This window comes from Athene cunicularia, assembly GCF_003259725.1.
Source record: "Athene cunicularia isolate RWA chromosome 2 unlocalized genomic scaffold, athCun1 chr2_part2, whole genome shotgun sequence".
Taxonomy (NCBI): domain Eukaryota; kingdom Metazoa; phylum Chordata; class Aves; order Strigiformes; family Strigidae; genus Athene; species Athene cunicularia.
Window position 1 is genome coordinate 9996033 of NW_020799096.1, and position 22102 is coordinate 10018134.

At 40.5% G+C, this 22102-nt stretch overlaps 1 protein-coding gene across 5 annotated transcripts in view; it reads right to left on the minus strand.

The window, feature by feature from the left end:
- The window catches only part of GLI3 (GLI family zinc finger 3), a 192670-nt gene that overhangs the window by 117359 nt on the left and 53209 nt on the right, over positions 1 to 22102 (minus strand). The window lies entirely within an intron of this gene.

The window sequence follows — 22102 nt, forward strand, 5'->3', positions numbered from 1 at the left end:
AAAAAAAAAAAATGCTTGAAAACATGCAAGTCCAGAGCTTTTTAATGTCTCTTAGTTTAATTAGTGGTGCCTAGACAATTAATCAGAGCAGTTAGGCACAGGATAAACTTGAAAGTTTAACTGCCCTGTTTAGCAGAAACCTTAAGACTAAATTAAGTGACCCAAGGTGAAGTGAAGCAGCCGATTCTCTCTCCAGCTTGCCCCACCATGGTGTGTGCTCAGGTGAGAGCTCTGAGCTGAGACAGACCAGACATCACAGCGCACACAACAGCCACACAGCATGGAAATGCTGCTTCAATCTCCCCCAGATACAAAGGCTACATGAATGGGTTTTTCCTATAGCTTTTTTCCCCCATCACTGTAGGTTAAGATGGCGAAAACTGGGTTGCACTGGTTTCCCCTTACAGAAGAGAAACACAGAATGTCGAGTTTCATCCTCCTCATCCACCCCAAAACTGAGCAACAGACACCTCATTTCCTGTTGACAATGTATGGTTGTAACCAAGTCATTGACCAGTCCAGCCTCAGTGGTGCTTCTGTGATAAATAGCATGTACTTTTCCATGAGGTCAACAGAAATAGTTAATCCAAACAAAACCTTTACATTTATGAGCTTACTTTGGCACCTGGTTTTCATGTCAGCATTATATGAGTATCAATAGGGATGCAGAAGATTATGACAGAATCACCCAGGCGACAGGCAACTGTACATGTAACAGCATCCGTGAACATCAAGCAGCTAATGTACCGTTTTTGAGAAGAAAGCTTCCTTACTGACAACAAGTCACTCATGCTAATTGAAGTCCCACGCTTGGTTATGATAAATGACAAACATCTCAGGATCTTACATGAGAAAGCTTTCCTTTGATACATCTGCAGGCTTGACGTGCTTTCTTGACTTATTGTAAAGTAAAGACAGAGGACAGGAGGCTTTTGAGACTCCAAAAACATGAAGAAAAATAATGGAACTCATTACTGAGCACAGTTTTGACTTGTTTGAGGTCTGCTTTTGCTAGTGAATGGAACAAATGATGTTACAGGGTGAAAGCTGCCAAGTTTCATTAGAGTACTTCTGTGAAAGTGTATGATCTCAGAGGCTATACATGTTAATTTACAGTAGAGTTTAGATTAAAGTGATGAATGTGTAGCTAGTGTACATTTAAATGCAATTTTAAAAGAAAACCAAGCTGCAGCCTTCCTGTTCAACATGCCACTGCAGATTCTCCAGTGTAAAAGCAGAGCACCTCCAGCAGTTGTTACAGTCTCTATTCACAGAACGATACTATTTAATTAAATGTCCACTATAACTGTGAAGTTCATTTCATAACCCTGGGTTCAGCTATCAGAATACAAGTAGTTTGAACAGTATTTCATATCTGCTTGATGGGTAAAAGCTGTCAGAAGGTCCTGTCAAACATGAAACAAAGTAAAAGATGAATTTCCCAGTAAATTCAGTGGCGTCTTTTTTCTCTTTAGCTCAAGATGCTGGCTATCATTTCGCTGTTTCCCTTCATAGTGAGCACCCCTAGCGCTGATCCCTCCTGAAACCATTTTAGTATTTTTCTATTCTTTTTATACACAAGGTCATACACTGACCCAGATGAATGAAGTAAAGAAGATGAGCGTGGGTGCTTTGCACTTACGTAGAAGCGTGGCGAGTCCACTCTTCAGTGAGGATGTGTTTAGATATTTTTGTTTATCTCCCCATTTATAACACAAACCCAAACCACAACTAAACCTTCACAGCTAGAACCTCCAATCCTGTCATTATTTTAATGGAGTACAGCAGCAGGCTTCTTGCTTATGTCTCACATATTTCCTTCGAAAGGGATAGGTGGGCCTGCGTAAGGCCCATGTTACCCACAAAGGGTAAAACGCTGCGGAGAGCCTCCAAGTCAAAACCTCCCCAGCTGATAACTTCCCGGTCGGTGCAGAGCAATGGACAGATGATGTTCTGGGGGAGAACACCCAGTGTGCTGCAGGCTCAGCCTGAGCTTTGCTCCCCAGGCTGCGCTGACCGACACCTTTGGTCTCTGAGCACTGGTCCAGGGAGCAGCTGGCTGTGTCCTACTCAAGCTGTGCTGGTTTAGAAAGCAGCACAACTTCATGGCAAGGAGCTGCATGCAGTTTTGAGGAAAATTCACTTTTTTTTTTCTTTTTTTTTTTTTTAAATCAGGTCTGTTTAAACTGAAATTGAACACTGTGCTTGTAGAAACAGGACCTACCAGCATCTGCTGACAGCTGTGCTGATAAAAGCACAGCTCCTCTTCAGTGCATGACATAGGAAACCGGGGAATGGATTCTGCTTTCTGTTATGTGACTGCAGGTCTGCTGACTTCAGCTCTGGTATCTGGACCTAGCAGACCGAGAACCAGAGCCAGATACACGCGGACACCGGCCTACGGAGCAGGAATGTTGCTTCAGGGAAAGGACGGTCTGAAAATTTCTACCACTCTCTCCGCAAACCACAGTAATATCCTTGCCCATTTAGGTGAGAGCAAAACTTCGAACCATCTAATTAGCTGCAGAATGAGGTAATCGGCAACAAGCTAACGTATAGAAAACAGGTACATTATTTTTAAACGTCGGGGGAGATTTCAGAGGCTAAGAGCATGGGTCATAGATAAGCAGTAAGGCATCAAAATAATACTCGAGTGGTATTTTCTTTTACACTGAAGCCCTCAAGTTAAAAAAAAAAATGGCCAGTAGAATACGAAGTTGTGTTTACTGGGTCCCTAGACTTGCCATCTAATACAGCTATTCATCAAAATACTGCATGCTTTTTGCATGACACGTGTGTCTTGTTCAATAAATGGAAAGCTGCTAAAAATCTCCTAAATATCCTATTCTAAACAACGCTTAGCAGCTACAACCAAAGCCTGATTTTGATTTATTGAATAATTTGACTGGAGAACACCTTAAGTCACAACAACATTAAGTGCAATAACTTTTCATTCCATTGCTGAACACCATATGAAATTAAACAAAATAAAAATTGACAGCACCAAGTTATTTTGAATCTATTCCAGATGGATTAAGTTCACTGTATGTATTAAATGGAGATTTTAGCTTAGGTTTGACATTGCATTTCACTGACTCCCAAAAACAAATCAAAAATAACCTAGGATGTGTTACCAATCCCATTTGAAATCTAAATATTTCTGATACTAAGTATGGAGCAAAGAGAAAATGTTGAAGACATTTCAACTTCAACAACCCTGCCATTCTGATTAAAAAATATCAGCTTTACATCTGCAAGAGATTTATAAAGTGGACTCTTTACAAATTGTTATAGAGCAATTTGTGCACAGTTAGTTCTTTGTTTAATCGAGAAATCTGCCCAAACCCTGATTGTGTGCTTATTTCCCTAAGGCTGGGAGTGAAGGTTATTTCATTATGCCTTTTGGGAGCAGCAATCTATCTAATACGTTTCTGAATTATTCCAGACTGAGCCGAAGCTGAACATGAGAACAAAGCCCTGCTTCCACAGCAGAAAGACCAGCCTAACTCCCAGCTGGGAAGGTTTAGGCAGAGATTTATAAGTACAAACACTGAAGAAATTTGCAAGTAATTGCATGTATTTGCTTTCTGTTGTGGTATGCTGTAAACTAATATTTATTAAAACATATCAGCACAGTACTGCTCATTACACCCTTCCCAGTCTCTTCCTGCAAGGGTGTAATGAAGGTTTGGTTTGGGTTTTTTTCCTTTATTCTTTCAGAGCAAGAGTGCTAACAAAAGGGGGCAAGAAAATCAGGATTATTGATTGATGCATGCTGTTTATGGAGGTTATAATGTACACCAATCCTATCTCTGTAATTAAACAGAATATTGTAATTGCTGCCAATGAGCAGACAGGAAACACAGTACTGCCACCCGCTCTATTTATCAAGAACAAAAATCTTCTGGAGAGTATGCATCTTAATTAACCATCACCTATGGAAAGTAACTGTGAGGTACTCAAACTTACCATTACCTACCTTTTGGGTTTCTTGCCACGTACAGAAATACCCATGTATTTTATTAGTGCCCACACACTCAGCAGGTACACGTTTTGCAAAAACATTCACTTCAATTACTACTGTGGTTTGAAGTGTTGGCTTAGCCAACACCAGTAAAGCCTTAGTGGACAGGAGCAGTAGTTACTTTGGAGATCATTCAGTGCGCAGGAATATGAGTTAAAGTTCAACACATTTAATTGTCACGGTGGCACCCCCATTTAACTGCAACACAGGTGGGTTTTTCGGAAGAGTGGGATCTTCCTTCATGATATTTATTTCTCCAAAAGTTTTGTTAAAGCTCAAGTTTGAGCCGAACTGAAGTCACTCTGGAAGCTGTTCACTTTCCAGAGGTTTCCTAACAAAGGGGACACCTGAAGAAGTCATAGCAGTATCTGATTTTGGAGAATGCAAGGGATACCCAGACTTATTCCATCCAGTGATGGTCTAAGACTGCCTATTCCAAATATGTGTTTAAAAAGTCTGCTTAGTGTTGCTAGGTGACAGAAGCGTACCTAGCTAACACATCACTTCCAAAACCCTAGCAATTTAAAAGCAAAGAAAGGAGCGGCTGTGGACATAAATTTGACTCTGTCCTTGTATCCTCATCAGGTAAGGGAACATATGTTCCCCATGTGCCTGAACCTACAACATCACAGCCTAAACTGATGAGATTTTACAACTGTATTATATCACATTATCAAACTGTTTCGTTTTAAGAGGGCATATTCTCTGTTTCATAGGTTTATCTGAAAACAAATATTCCTGTTGAGCACTTACGATGTCCAAAAAAGACACTCCTGTACAATCCTATACAGGCTTCAAAAGGAATTGTTTATAACACAGACTTTTGGTAAAAATTTAATGTATAGCTAGTGACTTGTACTGGGGGTTTTAAAGAATATATCATTAATAAGTGCTTAGCATAATACAGCAGTTTTATTATTCATGCAAGATTTTTGTGTAGTTCTTAGTATTTTGACATTCCAGTTACAAAAGCAGCACATTTTTAAACCAATAGTCAGAATTTAGCCTGTCTCCTACTCCGAAATGAAAATTTCAACTACTAATTACTTGGGGTTGAGTTAATGTAGTTTAAAGTTGGTAAGAATTATGTGCTTATTTACTATGTGGGTAATGTAAGATTTATGACAGCCTTACCTATTAATTTTCACATTTATAAGTGCTGGGATTGTATAAACTATGAGACAGGTTAACTCCACTGTTGTCACTTAGCAACTCTAAGTGGCTATTAAAACGAGTGTTTTCTTTTGGGAATTTCTCCATAAGGTCCCTGCGCTACCATCGCCATCCAAGTTCCTTATTTTCTTCGGCGGGGGTACCCAAAATTTAAGCCTTGTTGCATGAAAGCACTTTATTAGGGACAACAAGTAAGCAGATGCTCAACTTTGAGACTTTTTCGTAACAATCTGCAGTTTGTGGAGTACAAGGACATGAGTAAATGCTGCAATACAACAATAAACTTAAGCTTTTTTTAAAAAAAAAAAAACAACAAACTTCTTTCATTAAGTGGGGGAAAGAAATAGGCACATCATGTAAAATTCTAGGTGTGACTAGAGCTGGCCAGGCTGATAATTGCTCCTCTGAGACCTGCTGCGTTCACTGCACACCTGACAACACCTGAACTTTCATTATGAGGCAAAATTAACCACACATATTACAGTACAGCCTATTTTCACCTTGGTTACTAGCAAAATACATGCAAAGAAGGTGTCCAAGTTCAAGACTAGAAATTAGGCCCAAGATTTTCAGAAATCAGAACTCTAAGTTAGGCTTTAAGAGTGTGATCTTCAAAAATACCTTACTAGGAATACAGAGTCCAAATCCTATTAACCTAAGGCCTGATTAAAGTAGAGAAAACACTCTTCTTTTCAAATTACTAAGCACCCAAGAGCTTCTGAAAAAACGTTAATTGCTCAGCACTTCTGAAAGTCCAGCCATTTACATTGCTGCATCAAGCTGTAGTTTGACTCCACAAAGTTCTTGAAGCAGTTTACATCTTAAATAGCAATCAACTATCAAATTACTGACACAATCACGTGATTCACGTGAAAAAAGTGTGGCCAATAAAAACACCTGGAGAGACCATCTATAAAATAAAGGGTTAAAAAAAAATACCCAAATTGAAAACCAAGCTAGAAACAGAGATTTGAACCCACTTTGAAAGTCTTTCTAGTTAATCAGTAAGGCATGGGCTTGTAACATTAGACAAAGATTTTTATTTGTGGCTTTGCCACAAACTTCCTTGGCGATCTCCACCAAATCTTAACCTCTCTGACTGTTAGTTTCTACAAATGGGAAATGGGTCTCTGCATACTGCTTTGAGAGAACAGCACCACTTCCTACAGAACACATGACATGGGGTCTCTCTAATCAACCCCTGGAGTTTTGTTTCATTTTTTAAAAAAATAATGTGGGTCAATGATGAAAACATTATTCCACTACTAGCTCCTCTATATTGACTTTGTTTACGAGGAATCATGTTTAACAAGTCCTTTACTATCTTAGAAAACTGCTTTCTTGAGCAGATGGAAAGATTTACTTTCCTTCCCCCGCCCCGCAAATTACACCTTGTAAAAAATAGGGTAGGTACCAAGAAGCAACAAAACAGACAACAGACCAAAATATAAAAAAAGAATCACTTCTAATTGAGCTATTTTTAGAAGCACTTCATCTGTGTTCCTGTTTTTAGAAGATTATAAAATCTAATCCTGAACATACTTGCAAGCCTTCAGATGTTTGGGGTGGGGAGGGGCTTCATCCCTAACAAGTCCAAAATCAGTCTGTGCTTTACAGGATGAGACCCTCAACTTTGCTGAAGGAGCTCTGCCCACCTACAGAGACAAGGCCACACCCCACCATTTCATACTGTACCACCCAAAGCAAGCAAAACCCATTTACCACCTTATATCCAAGAGCTGTATGTTCTTCCAAAGCTGGAGCCAGTGCTCAGATAGATACTGGGGAATTGAGCTGGCACCTATTGAGTGCCCAAACTCTGTCAGAGCTGCTTGAATGACACTTTGACTCTACTCTGCCACCCAATATTCAGGTCCTTGCTATGTCTTATAGGCTATGCTTATACTGCCTTTCCCAAGATGGAAAGCTTTGCAGGACATGCAAACTCAGGACAGCTTTGAAGATTTTCTTCTTGCAGCATGGGCAGAAGGAAGACAAGTAAATCCCATGTGGTTCTAGCTTTGGGAGACAGGGTCCCAGAAGAAAGTATACAGAGAGGTTAGGAAAGTGGACGGTCCTGTGGATATTCAAGCATGGACGAAACTAAGTTTGGAAGGTAAGGGAATGTGCACAAGATTTCACAGAAAATAAGGAAAAAGGTTTGGATGACCTTAATAGGAAGAGAAGAACAAAGAAAGGGTTGTGCACAAGGAAACCCTAAAAACCTCTGAAGGATGGCAATTAGGAAATCCATCCAGCTTTTTTTCCTAATCCAACTCTTACCATAGATTCAAATCATATTAACAAAGAGCTTTAACACAACAATTGGCAACTAAAATTCACTGAAACAATTTGAGGTGAATTTCTATAGTTCTCACAGATCACATTGCATTTCATAGACTTGTTGAGTATACGTTATTTCTTCTTGCAGGGTTAGCACCTACAATAGCTATAGCCACTCCTGAAAGAAATTTATACATGCTAGCACCAGCATTCATGTATGGCATGTATGTAGGTACTTAATACACACACACACTCTTGTTATGTTGCTTTTTTTTACTTTCAAATTGGTAAGCATTTTCTAAATGCAAATAAAGACAATCTGGTGCAATCATTAGACTTACTCTGAACAACTCCTAGTCCGTTCCACACTTGTTAGCCTGAGATCAATTTCGATTACAATTTTGTTCCCTCCTAAATAAAGAAAGTAAGATTCTACTGCTATTAATACAAAATACAGAATTTATTACCATTGAAAAATTTTAGTCTAATGAGAGGTATAAAGCCCCAAAGCTGCAAAGAATTTTTTAATATGTGCCATTCAAATATATGTGTACACACATCTATATATTTACACATATATAGCGAGAGAAGTTTGGGTAGCACCTACTTTAGTAGATTTATATGAGGACAAGACCCTATTTTTAGCCAATTATAAGTTTCCAGAAACTAATTTTTCGGGAGTTATATTTTCCATGCTTGTTTTCCTATTGAGCAAAATCAAGTACCATATTTTTTGTTTATGTCAGAGCAGGAAAAAAAAAAAAAAGGTTTTCATTTTCATATACTGTTTTCCTCTCACAATGAAAGAATGGCTGAACTTTATGATTTGAACTCCCAGGGTGGCTGACCCCCACTGATTACTAGGTACTTCTGTTATTTAGAAAACACTGATTATTAGTAAATGAAAACACTGATTATATTAGTAAATGTTACCATGGTATATGTACAAACAGTGCAAGAGCTGGCCATTTTACTTCCCTGTCTCTAAGAGACATTATTTATTAGAGCCTGAGTACAGACAAGCGCAGGAGTAAGCACCAGGGCCCAGAAGGCAACCCTACCCATTTCTTGCCTCGCTGCAGGCTGCACAGTGGAATCCTTGGACTACAGCATCACATTCCCATCAAGCTGCCTCCCCTTTGTCCCATCCAGACCACTTGTGTTTAGGAAAGGAGCCAGGGCTTTCTATGGAATAGGTCACAATCTGGCTCAGTGTAGCCAAGCACATTTTTCCACCTGAAACACACTGAACTGTGCAGAACAACAACTGCAGCGTTAACTTTTGGGTTTCAAAGATGCTTTATAATGGCACCTTACATCAAAATTATACAAACAGCCATTAAATTCAATTAAATAGTTAGCACTGGCAATTTTCATGCATTTGTTATCAGGTGAAAAAAAAAAAATTGCACATTCCATGTATTTTGTTAAGTCAGAAATGTAACAACAACCTTCAGAACAGTTCTACAGAAGTCTAAATTACTGGCAACTAACTCTAATGTGAAATTAAAGAAGGGAACATAAATTTAACATCACATTACTCAAAGTATTTGTATCTTAGAGACAGTAAGTCATTCTATTTATATATATTCAATATATGCATCAAGACGATGGCTACAGCACTTGATTGCATATGTATATATAAATTAGACAGGTGTGTCTGTGTGTATAAAGTTAGGCTGCCAAGAATTTGCCTGTATTTCTTCAGAAGACAGGTCTTTTTGAAGGGATCTATAGCACCTCACATCATGACATGTTTTATTATCTTTATTTTAGTTAATCTTTTTTTCCTTAGTTTCTGCTTCTCCCATCCTCCCACCCTCGCAGAGTTAGCTATTAGGGAAAAAATTCGTATGGGCAGAATTTAATGGTCTTTGCAAATACAGTAAAAATTAAATATGTGCATTACTCTTAAATTATGTGTCATTTGGAAATGTAAAAGTGTATGAAGGTCACAGGCATATTTATGGTAATAATGGCACCATACAGTTTTATATAGCCAGCATTAGCTATAGGGTTTCCTATAATCATTTCTTTAGTATATAAAGAAAACTAATCTGCTATACATCTATTACGAACACTTTTCAACACACCACATAACTTTCAAACAGACTACTCAGAAAACTACTCAGAAGGCTTATGAAGGTGCTCTTTTGCTTGCTTTTTTTAATAAAGTAAAATCACTACATAACTAATGACCAAGTACTGTGTAGAGAACAACGCACAACTCATTATTTTACCTCAAAAGGACCCAACTTACAGCTAGTGCTGGGTTCTCTAGGTAGAAATAGGGGGTTTTTAAATAAAAGGTTCTATCACTTTTCATACTAATTTGAATTAGGACCATCAAGCTGCTTAATATGGGTTCAGAAGAGCTAAACTTCTACTGCAAGATAAAGATGACTCCCTTAAGCTATATATTACCTTCAGAGCTGTAAATTTAATTATACCTGTCTGGGTCACTGACACTGTTTTCACTTATCCAACATGAACCTTTGTCTTACTTTCACCTTAACTACCATCTTAAAGTTATAGTATCAAAATGACTTTGTAACACTTTGTTCAATTAGGAAAATAATGAATGACACTGAAGAAAAAAAATCCACTTCAGAGAAAAGTTCCTTTCCTTGGAATCAAGGCTGAATGCCTTTTGTTCCCATCTCTAAGATCAGATCTACAACAGAGTTACAAGGAAACAGTCCCAATAACAGACTGTATCGAGGAGCTGGAAGGCACTTGCTTCCTATTGCATCACCAAATCCCGGGTATGATTCCTGCGCACGTCATTGCTGCACTCTGCTTGCTGCCATTCCCGCAAGAGCAGGCCTTGCCTCTTGAAAGCAGTAAATGTGTTTTCATAAACACATCCTTATAAGTACTGATGCGTCTTTTTAATAAATTAATGCTGATAATTTACGACATTCCCGTATCCTGAACCCTCTTCCTTGAGCAGAATGGCATGAATGCAAAATCCACTAGTGCAGGGATGGGAATAAACCGGCAATAGGATGATTTCTGATTCCGAAGCCAAACATCACCACTCCCCTCCTTTAAGAGTAGAAAGGGGGTTGGGCACAAGAAGAAAAGAAAAAGACTGCCAAAACCAGCAGGCTAAGTAGAGTAACCGGAAGCGTACAATTTACTGCTAATGGTTCAGTGTCTGCAAAGGACTGCTCAAGCTGTGCTCAACAAAAACTCAGTAATAGCCAAAGAGGGAAGCAAAAAAAGGCAAGATGTTTGGTTTTACTTTCTGTCAAATACTGTTAAATATGAGCCACTTTAAAAAAAAATAGAATGAAAGAACGCAATAATGCTTTGTACAGGTGGTACCGAGGTCCCTGGCTGGGCCTTCAGACAAAACCATTCCCATGTAAACCTTAAAGAGGATTAATCCTCAAGGACCACTGTAATGAGACCTTAAAAGGCTGCACAACAGCAGCCTATCACGGAGGGAAGCAGTAGCCTGCTCCCAGAAGTCTTCTCTAGCAGAGTTACATCAAAGCAAACTGGGACCAGATAGCAGGATTCTGCAAGAATCCCTTATCTCGGCGCTAGCGGATGCTTCTCCTCTGATTGTCTTGAACTGCCACCTGTCCCAGGCATCTTTGAAGGCAACGTTAAGCCTGTGATGGATCTGACCTCCTTGAGCTGAGATTCTTTTATGTCTTTCTTCATTTTCTGCTCTGTTACATTCTTTCCCTGCAACACACACTACATGAAACAAAGGGAGTTCTCACTCCTTGACTTACTGTCCCCAGCTATTTGAAAGCAAAAAAACAATGTTAAGGATTATACTCCACCCGCAATATGGAGCTGTCCTCAGGAGACAAGCCTCTTATTTTTGAGAGTTATAACTAGATGGCTTTTACACGAAGGGACTTTACAATGAGGTTCAATGTTGCTGGGAGCCAAGATATGAAAGCTGCATATCAGAGATAGCTTAAAAAACAAAAAGGTTCATAATACAGAAGTATATGAAAAATCACATTATGAAAAATAAGCAGGAAAATAACCAGGAAGCAACAAGCCTCAGAGAAAATACTAAATTACTGTGGTGTATACATACATCCCATATTGCACACAAATATCCTATAATAGCAGTGTCCAGCATACTGTAATGGTGCTGGATTCATCCTAGGTTAAAACAAAGAGTTGTCTATTTCAAACAAAATAGCAACTCCTGCTACTTGAGATGCAGGCATACGCTGACATAAAGTATACATCCAGCTCACACAAAGGGATAGCACTTTACCATGAAATGTCACGTGTCAAGGTTTCAGTTTGTAAACAGCGATACGTTGGCAACCATGCTCCCACCATCCTGGTGACACGTGCTTTTACAGTAGGTATCATCCAAAGTTGCAGAGAGCTGAAGATGGGTTCAGGGAGTTGTCATCAGATTTTATCCTGAGAGTTGCAAGCTACAATATACAAGTGACCATGACCCTGAAAAGGCCAGGCTGAGGAGGAACGCTGCTACAGTTCCCACCTCTGGTTTCCCACTCTTGCACTCAATCGATTCTGGACCAGTTTTTTTCTAAGCGCATGGTGCTGTCAGAACAAGAAGCAAAGTATAGCTAGGCTGAAGAGGGTATTGCCTGCCAACAGCCCCTCTCAGTTCCCTGTCACTGACAAAGTAAGAGGGTATCATTAGCTGCAGTTCGGTGAGGCTCATGGAAGCATTATGCAGCTGGATGGAAGCAGGAAAGAAAAAGCACCTTCTGCTTTTGAAGCTTGCTGGGAAACCACAGCCTGGAGAATTCAACCAACCACATAAATGGTGAGATTCTGCATCAAACAACTGAGCTGGACACTTGATCTCTCCTGACTACACACTGATAAGCAAACAAGGAGCTGATATATAGGATATGAGTGTTAATTAAAAAGGGTGTTACATGGAAAACACTGAGCAGACCACAGCATCTTCTGGAGCCAAGACCTATTGTCATGTGTTGCCAAGTTAACCTGGCCTAGAGGCATGCTCAGAAGGAATCTGAAGTTGAAGATGACTTCTTTCCATCCATATGACAATTCCCAAAAGAGGGTATTATGCTTCAGGACCACAGAGCAATGTCAGGCTAGCACCAGCCTCCCATAGGAAAATCCAACAGTCACTTCTCAGCAGCCAGCAGAGCACACAGCTTCAGATGACTGTCTTCCCCAGAGAGCTTTGTCGATACCTTGTGCAGCCTTAACAAGCAGTATCCATGTCTATATCATTTCTTAAAGGCAGCCCAGAGACTGCCCCTGAAGATAGGGCATGGCAGCCTTGTGCCTTGTCAGCCTTCAGGCTTGACCTCAGCAGCAACTGGCCTACAGCCCTCTGGCCCAGCAGGACCCTGCATGCCCAGGCAAGTGCCACGTGTTACCCCAACACAGGCAACACTCCCACAGGCTGTCTACCAAAAAAAAACCCAGAGAGGGGTCTGGTCAGGGTGCAGAGGCATAGCATGCTTTAACCTCCCTGTACAGACCCTTTCAGAGAGGTATACACACAAAACTAAAATCTATGTGAGGAACCACTAGAGCAGCCCATGTCCTCCACCTGCCTTTCTGGTTTGTAATGCACACAGAATGGAAGCCACTACCAAACGTAGGATGTGTTTTAAATCTGGGATGCACACAATAAATAACTACCGTCTCTGAAGAGATGTGCCATTTCCCCACAAGAACTCAAAACCACTTTCACAGGCCAGCATTTTGGATTTCGTTCAGGTTTTGTAATTTTTTCCATGGAAGCAAAGCCAGATCAGGCCTTTGGGTCTTTATTTATAAGGGGTTTCTTCCAGTTGGCTTTATGTGCCTATAAGCTTGTAAATTCTCTGTACTCAAGTTGACAAATCAAGAAAAACTGAAAACCTGCAAGAGTGAAAATAAACATAGACCATGGCCACTGCCAGTCTCAAGCAAAGTAGGGGCATATATGAGCAGGCCATACATCAGACTTTCCAAATCAAACATCCCAAATACTGGGCAGCTCAATGATTAGTCAGTGATATATAACTAGTGCTCCTCTTCTCCCTTCTAGTTTAAAAAAGAAAAAAAATTCCACTCCTATCATAGTAGCAATTAACGTTTTTGATGTCTGGCACCAATTTTATTCTTAAAAGCACTGTAGATCACTGGTGTTGATGCCAACTCAAATAGCATCCAGCATGAAACATGGCTTTGGTGCCAACAGCTTCCTATCACCGTACCATGCTGGTCCATCCCAGTAAAGTGAGCAACCACTGTTTATACATAACACAGGCCTTGATCCAACAAACCTTATTCACCCAAATAACCATTTCAACCACGACATCTAACAGAGGTCAAGGCCAAAGCTGGAGGCTTTCAACAGCTCTATCTGTAGGCAGTTTGGTGAAAAAAACATACAAATCAAACGCAGTACCTTTTTACACTAAGGAGTGTGACATGCTGGAATGAAATTTATTTCAACACATTCTACCTCATTAGTTATTTGCTTCAACACTTGGTATGGTGTTACACTCAGCTGTTACCATCATCAGCCATTTATTTGAAAGTATGTCATATGCCATTACTTTTGGCTTGTTACCATAAGCTACTTCAACAGGGGATTGTAGATAGAGGAATAACAACGTTCAGCTCTTCGTTTGCCGATTGGTAACATGGAACCTTGGGAATTGTAATTTTAAATCATAACTAGCATGGGAGCAGGTAAGATGAAAGGGTAGAATATAAGGCAACTGGGGATTATTACAAAGTTCACTGAAGCCAGCAGCTGTTGATTCATTGAATTCATTGGGTTCTGGATCAGCGCCGTTCGGCTGTTTGGGAAAAACGATGGCTTGGGGCAGCACTGAAATTTGAAAGGGAAACCAGAATGAACAATGAGGGACCCTCTCTGCTACCTTATTCAGTGTGAAGCAGGAAACAAGCATATTTTAGATTAGAAACCAATTCTGTTATCTGGGGAGCTCTCTGTGCTGATCTCCAAAAACTCAGCAAGACAAATTCTGAAAGACAATACAAAACATTCTTTTGCCTTTTTACTCTTATTTTTCAGTATGAAGACAATGTACAAACCCGTACATGCAGACTTCCATGCACGTACTGCCTTTCCTGCTGCTGTGTACCAACCACCATCACCCATGCCAATGACCACACGGCAACAGAGCAGCTGTATGCTTTAAACACAGCTACCAGTACAGTGATACCAGTGCAGCACTGGTTCCCCACACTGGCGATTGCTGCCTCGGCTGTAAGTTACATGATCACAAATGAAAAGGGTAACCGACTGAAGAGGGAAGCATTCCTGACATGATCTACAAACTCATATGTGACCCACTGAGCAAGCTCAAGAGCCTCAGTTCTAAGTAAATTTGAGCAGTGTTTTAGTAGGAGTTTAAGAGTGTACTGTGTAAACTACCCAAGAGCCAGGCTAAGAGGAAGCTACTTGGGTTGCTAGGAATAATAATAATAATAAAAGTAAGGAGAAGCTATGGCTAAGAGGCTCTCCTCCTAAGTACTGAGTTCAATCAATAGGGATAAAGCTGTATCCACTAGTGATCCTGAAAATGGTTCAGCAACCAAAGCATTTAAACGGTCTTAAAAGTAAAGGCCTGTTCAACCCTGGACTCCAACAAGAGGCCAAAGGTGGTGCTGAGAGACTTCCATGGGACAATCCTGAAACTTCATCTTGTCAACAGGAACAACGCTGCCTTTCAAAACCTCCTCTGACATGTCCGTGGCAGGGAGACTGGGCCCATGGTGCTCCCACACTGGCCATTACCCTCCCTGCCCAACCCGAGGCATCCTCTGGGACACAACACCCTCCCCGTCAGTGCCCACACATTTGGGTTTCCCCCTGGCCACAAGGGCAGCAGCAAGGAAGGATAGTGCAGATCCAGATCTCGGTGACAAGCACCCAGGACGCAAGAAAATTCACACAAGTGAACCACGGAAGAGGAGCACCCTGCAGGCATTGGCTACCCTGCAATCCAATTATTGCCATGGATTTCTTCACAAGAGTTGGATGATGGCATCAGAGATGGGGTCAAAAAAATAACTGAACTTATATGTTTATTTTCTACATTTAGACACACTGATTTAAACTCTCACAACCCTGACAAGGATTCAGCTGACTAAACACAGACACATAGTGTCATCTTAGACCCCTAAGGTATCCGAGACATTCATAAAGAGTTAACAGATATGACACAGGATATGAAGACCAGTCTTCCCAGGGTAGCTGACAGACCAGCTGGGATCCTCTGAGGCATGAAAATGGCACTTGAAACCTCTGCTTAGGCAACTGAATTCTCTCTATTGTGTTGACCAGATGGAAGGCCACCAATGCAAGAGAACCAGCTCCCTGGCAGCATAAAGGACTGCACGCAGTGGTTAAGTGCCTGGCTTGTACTCACCAGCTCAGGAGAATCTGCTTAAGTTCTTAATGAAAATCATGATCACTGCACCAGCATCTGGTTCACATGTTCCCCACGCTTTGACACAATGATTTGAGTTGTTGCAGTCACATAGCTCCTTACAGATAACAGGTTACACATCTGACACCAAAAGCTGGGTAAGACCAAGTTCTGGCTAACCTTTTTTAAAACTCAAACAGCCAAGTCAAAGTGGCTGCTTTTCAAACCATGTCCCCCTGGCCAAGAAATGCTTTCAGGGCAAAGCGCTCAAAAAGCTGACTCACAGCAACCTCAGGCATTATGGGATGATTCAAAATTTTCAACAAATGATGCTTATCTTCCTTTGGCCACTAGTTCTCTACATACTTGTCATACTTGGCTAACCCCTTGCACTACAGTCTCAACAACAGCACAAAGATCACTCTGATAACTACTAAGAAGAGAAAATCTTGCCTGTGCAAATGGCAGTAATGAGCACAACAGCTATACATCAGGCTGGGGTGTTTAGGGCTTTGGGGGTTTTTTTGGAGGGTTTTGCAGTTTGGGGTTTTGGGTGTTTTTTCAGAGAACACAGCAATGGGAAGTACCATATCTCCTGCATGCTAGCAAATCTCCAGGAGGGAAGAGAAAACTTCATCAAAACTTTTCAGCTCAGACTTTTATGGCTTCTAAATTTTTTTCCCCACCTGATGCTACAGAAGTTACCATGTAGGGACACAAGATCAGTCCAAACCCACTATAAATATTGTCACAAAGCTCTTAAAGACAGAAATGTCCACATATCAAGGGATACAGCAACTCCGAAAAAGCTTTTCATTCTCCCCTGATCTAGGGATAGCTGATCTGCCTTGAGGATAAAGAGATGGATTACATTATTTCTTGGCTTTTTTTTTTCCAAGAGTTCTTAACTATGATTCTATGGCTGGAAGCAATGTATTCTGTCTCCTTCCATGAAGACAGTATACAACAAATACACACTCGAAAGCATCTAAAAAAGCTTTAGCTGACAAACCAAATCAAATCTGTGAAAGAGCTGTTTTTGCATCCTCTGTCTTTATCTTCCCTATTCCTTAAAAAAAAATGCAAACCACCAAACAAACCACAAAAACCCTCACCCCACAGCTTACATGAATGTGAATAGACAAAAAAGAGAGACTGACAGAAGCCATCTGCTTCTCAGAAGTTTCCATACCCGGTAGTGCCTGGCAGGTAAATTCTCTTAGGTGCCATATTTTTTTAAAAAATGTGATCCTCGGGCCATTTTTAAAATTTTGAAATCCAACAATTATAGGACCATAAGAGATGTCAAATATCCTATGCTACCCTCCACACAAACAGGATCACCTCTTTCTATATCATGGCCTACAGTTTCCAGATGAAATTAATACTACTGGTAATGACAAGAAAAAGTCAATATTCAAAGATGTGTATTCACCTAAACTTAAAGCAAAAAAAAAAAACCCTGAAAGATCACCTTTCAGCTTCCCAACCACATTACATTTCAAGGCCTTTCAGATATTAGCAGTTCTGCAGTCTGTCTCACGCTGAGGACAGAAACAATCCAGTAGAATAAAGGACATCTCTGCGTGCCACTTCTAGCTGTAAATCTATGGGTGCAATTGTTACTTCCAAAAGAGAGCATCACACAGGGGCAGTAATGTTAGGGCTCTCAAGAGACCCTGCTTATTCCACAGAGAAGCTCGAGAGAAGTGGGCAGGAGTACTTGTAATGAGCAGAGCTTCCCAAACACAACCCAGGAGGTTTGGGAGGCATCTTGGAGAACATATTTCCATTTATAAGCTGCTGTTGAGCTTTCAAGGTCTGCAGTACCTTTCTAAATTTCAAATTGAAGTTGCCTCTAACTCCTGTTTGATTTTGAGAGCGGTAACATTTTTTTGTTTGAGGCTGGAGAAAGATGCTACTACATTTTAGATTTTTATCCCCAAAACGTTTTGGCAAACATGGTAATTTTCTTAAAGACCACCATTTCAGTTGCTCACCCGACACCAGTAATCTAACATTCACTTTTATACTAAAGGCTTTTTTTCCTGTAAGTTTTATTAAAAGCTTTAGATTTTACTTTTTTCAACTACTCTCCTTGACAACATTTGGAAACCACCCCATAAATCACTGTCAGTGGAGAGTTTTGTTATTAGAGCACTTAAGCCCCTCCCCTGCAAAATGCTGCAGAAAGAGCTGAAGAAGTAGGACCCAGATTTTCAGAGGTATTTAAGAGGCCAAGCTCACTTTGAAATTGAAGAGCCCCTGAACATCTTTAAAGACCCTGGCCCTAAATCTCTAAAAGGATTCCTCACTGACAATCTCTGACTGCTCTCCAACAAGGCTGGAGGGAAACCCTCCATAAAAAGCTCTCCTAGTCTCCTGCCACTCAGTGATGCTGTGAAGCTAGCAGTATGTTAAGAAAAGTGCCCGCTTTGGGACTATCCAAAAAGTGTCTCAGTTGTCCCTCCAGAGTTTGAAAATGTGCCAGGGAGACAAGAAGAGAGGACAGTGGCTCCCCCCCTCTACAAAGCAAATGGGGACCCTTTTCCATGAGTTCCTCTGCTGGTGGTAACCCAGACTGCTCTCACTGCCCAACACACCGCACGTAGCTGGGCATCGTGGTTCAAGCCACATTGCCATGAAAAGTCATTGCTTTAATTGTTGCATTTTAAGGCAGTGTTTCCAGTTACTAGTTTGCATTTCCAGAAAGAAAATCTAATTTCCTTTTTTTCTTCTCCCTCCTTTTTCTTCCTCTATGGGGAGATGAAGGAAGGGGAATTCTTGTCAATAGAAATTAAAACGCAGTAAATGAACAAGTGCACCTCGTGAACTGGCACTGTATTTTCTTTGCTGTGGCCTTTTGTTCATGTCGCAAATTGATTTTGAGAGGACACTAACACTGGGTAATCTAACCCCGGCAGTTATGTGGGGCCCAATCCTTACAAAGCACAAGTCCAGGCACAGTCAGTGGGAACTGAGGGCAATCAATACGTTTGGAGAGTTAATCCTATGAAATGTGCAATAAGCAGTTCCACTTCCCCAGATAGATACTGAAGCTTCAAAACCAGCAGAATAAATCCCTGGTAAGGGGTGGGGGGTGAGGGGGGAGAAAAAGAACTGAGTTCCTGCTTTCAGCTACATTCAGTGCAACCTCTTCGAGATGAAGGGATATACCAGAAGGAGAATCCCTGCCAGGGCCATTCCTGTATATACAGATTTTTAGATCAGAGCCAACTGAACTGTCACTCCTTTTTACTTAAGACAATTCTTCAGGCTTTACTAATTAGGTACTAACAATTCTTTCAGATGAGCTGTGAAACCAAGAGAAGAATACCAGCAGTATGTTTTAAATCAATGTGTTTACATCAGGAATGATTCATTTTTTCCATGAGGAATGACTTGTGAGACAGGCAGTCTTAGCACTGCCATAAATCTGCGTGGGAATTAGATTTGGGGAAGAGAATAACAAAGGGGAGTTGCTATCCCCACCTCCCCTGCCTCAGCCCCACCTCTAGAGACAGAATTTACATGAACAAGGGGCTCCAGCTACCACTGCAATCAGTGTTTGAGAACACGGGGTTTTAAATTCATTTAAGAAACACTGCAATTACGCTCAGTAACCCTGCTCTCCTCAAAAAAAAGGTGCAACACATGAAAGGAAACTCCAGCATTTTTATCATCTGCCCTAAAGCTTTTAAAAAGAAAAAAGTTTTAAGAAGTTAAAAAAACAAAACCGAAACCCCCACGCTTTGTGGTTAAGAAATTCATCACAAAACAAAAAGCCAGAAAACAGAAATTTCTGGTTTAGGCCTGTATGTTTTCCCTTTTATCTCTTGGAAGATAGAGGGCTGCAAGCTGAGCATGAGGCCGCTCTCTCATTCTCTGTTGCTAAATGGTTGAGGGGCTCTGGCAGTGTAGAAGGGTTGCCAGCTCCATAGCACGTTTCATCCCAGCTGTTTGAAAAGCCGGTCCACTTGAAACATAACCATTATCCCCACCCACACTCTGCAGGAGAGCAAACTCCCCCTCAATGAGGTATTTATTCCACGTATATGGTAACTATTATTTCCAACATTTACAACATCAGTCATTTTAATTAGGAAAAAAATTATAACAACAAAAAGGCCTGCAACGCACATACACAGAGACACGCATATTTACACGTAGAAATGCAAAGCATTCAAGTTGTTTCTAATAACTGCAGCTCCTGGAGGGGACATGCGTTCCACACACAATTGACTTAAATGTTCTTTTTCTTTTCTTGCCATAAAAATATACAGATGTCCTTCAAAAAAATTATTTTCCCTTTTCCTGTGTTACAGGAAGCCTGCCCACACTTTTAAATACAAAGTGGGTATAAATAGAAGCACAAATTAGGCATCTTGAAAAGTCTATATTTTCCAACCACAGGGAAACTAAGGAATTACTGTGAGTGTTTACATACCCAGCTATGTTGAATTAAAACAGCATTTTCTATCCATATGCCCAGAAAAACTGCTAAGAAACTAAAGGAAGGGAATGATAGCCTTGCTGGTTCTTCACCTGTTGCTACATTTGGACTGGAGTATGTTTACATTATTTAGCCTTCTTCATATGGACCACTATAAGTGTCAGCCTGAATACAGTCACCACTTTGATGAAAGCATGTCTGACATATAAATGATACAGCTACTATGAAAGTTTCAGTAAGCCTGTCTGCTCTCCTATAAATCTAACTAGACATTTGTCTCTTTAGTTGTCCTTCTGTATCACGTTTATTAAAAGTAAATAAAAGCATGATGGCTCTTTATATGACATTAATAGCTTGAGGGATTTTATAAATCAGTGAGTACAAATGTATGACTCGCTATAGCAGCAGTGAAGCAGGTCTGCCCTTCTGACTTTGACTGTGCTTTAAGATCACATTGCTCATTCAAAATTAACTCAACTCCTGTTTCTCTACTATTAGATGCTGGGTAACTTCTGTTCTCTCAACTTCTGACATCAATGTTTTTCCAGTAGCCCACACATCCTAACTAGCTAGCATTACTGGCCACAATACAGACATAGTATCTTCACTAAACCTTGAGAACTCTTGTCAAAAGGCAAATTCAATAAAATAAAAGAAAATAAAATAAAAGTGAACCACTCAGACTCATTCTGACCAGCTGTCGCTTTTTTCTTCAGTCTGAATCATCGGTAGTATCAATAACACTTTGAACTAGATTTAAGGTGTGAGCTTGCAGCTGGTCAGATGGTCAAAAAATTTGGAGGTTGCATTAATAAACCGTAAGTTACAAATGCTGTCTCCAACCCACAAGCTGTTATTTCTACACGCTGCTGCTCGTGAGCAGTTGTTTGCTCTGCACATTCATGCTTCTCTGGCAGACGAGTCTGCCACTGGTGTGCTGCAGCACATCCTCCTCAGCAGAAAGATGAGTAACTCCCCCAGAGGGTTTGAGCAGGGCTGTACGAGAGAGGAAAAGGGTGTACAGAACCCGACTGCCTACACTGGAAGAGAGCTCAAAAGCTTAACTACAAACTTTTCCCCTAAATACTGATCTAAACTATAAAGACAACAAGCGTTCGTTTTCTTATAATACCTCTATCCTTAATAACAATCAGGCTTTTTTTTTGGGGGGGGAAGAAAAAAAAAAAATAGGAGGTTAGTGAGACTTAAGGTTGCGTGAGACATACTTTGATCTGCACCCTGATGAGTGAACATTCCCCTTTGCTGCTAGCCCAACTAATGAAGGGATAAAATTAGCTTTTATCCCTGGCACTTTCTTTAGCAAAAAAACATGCACTAATCAGCTGTCCTCACTAATCAGTCGTCTGGTTAATGACCTTTTGCCTTAAAACACTAAAATTTCTGAATGATGTGGAAAAAAAAAAAACAAAACAGACTGGCCCCTCTTTGTGGGTCTTAAGCCTATCATCTGGAACTGGAGATTGGAAGGTTAAATGGCAAATCTGTATCCTGACTGGGTGATAAATCTATAATCAAAAGGCACAAGCCTTGACACCTCAAGATGTACTTCATTACTACACAACTAAATGTTTTTTTTCTCCCTCTTTCTTTTTTTGTAAACTAGAAGCAGATGAAAAAAATTGCTTAACTCTCTCATATTTTGCCTGTGGAGAAATCCATTCCACATCTGTGTTCAAGTGTCAGTTAATTTCTTACTTTTTTATTAATGCCTGAGCAGGAATTCAGAAGTTGAAACCATTTGCCTTCTCCCCCCTACCCCCC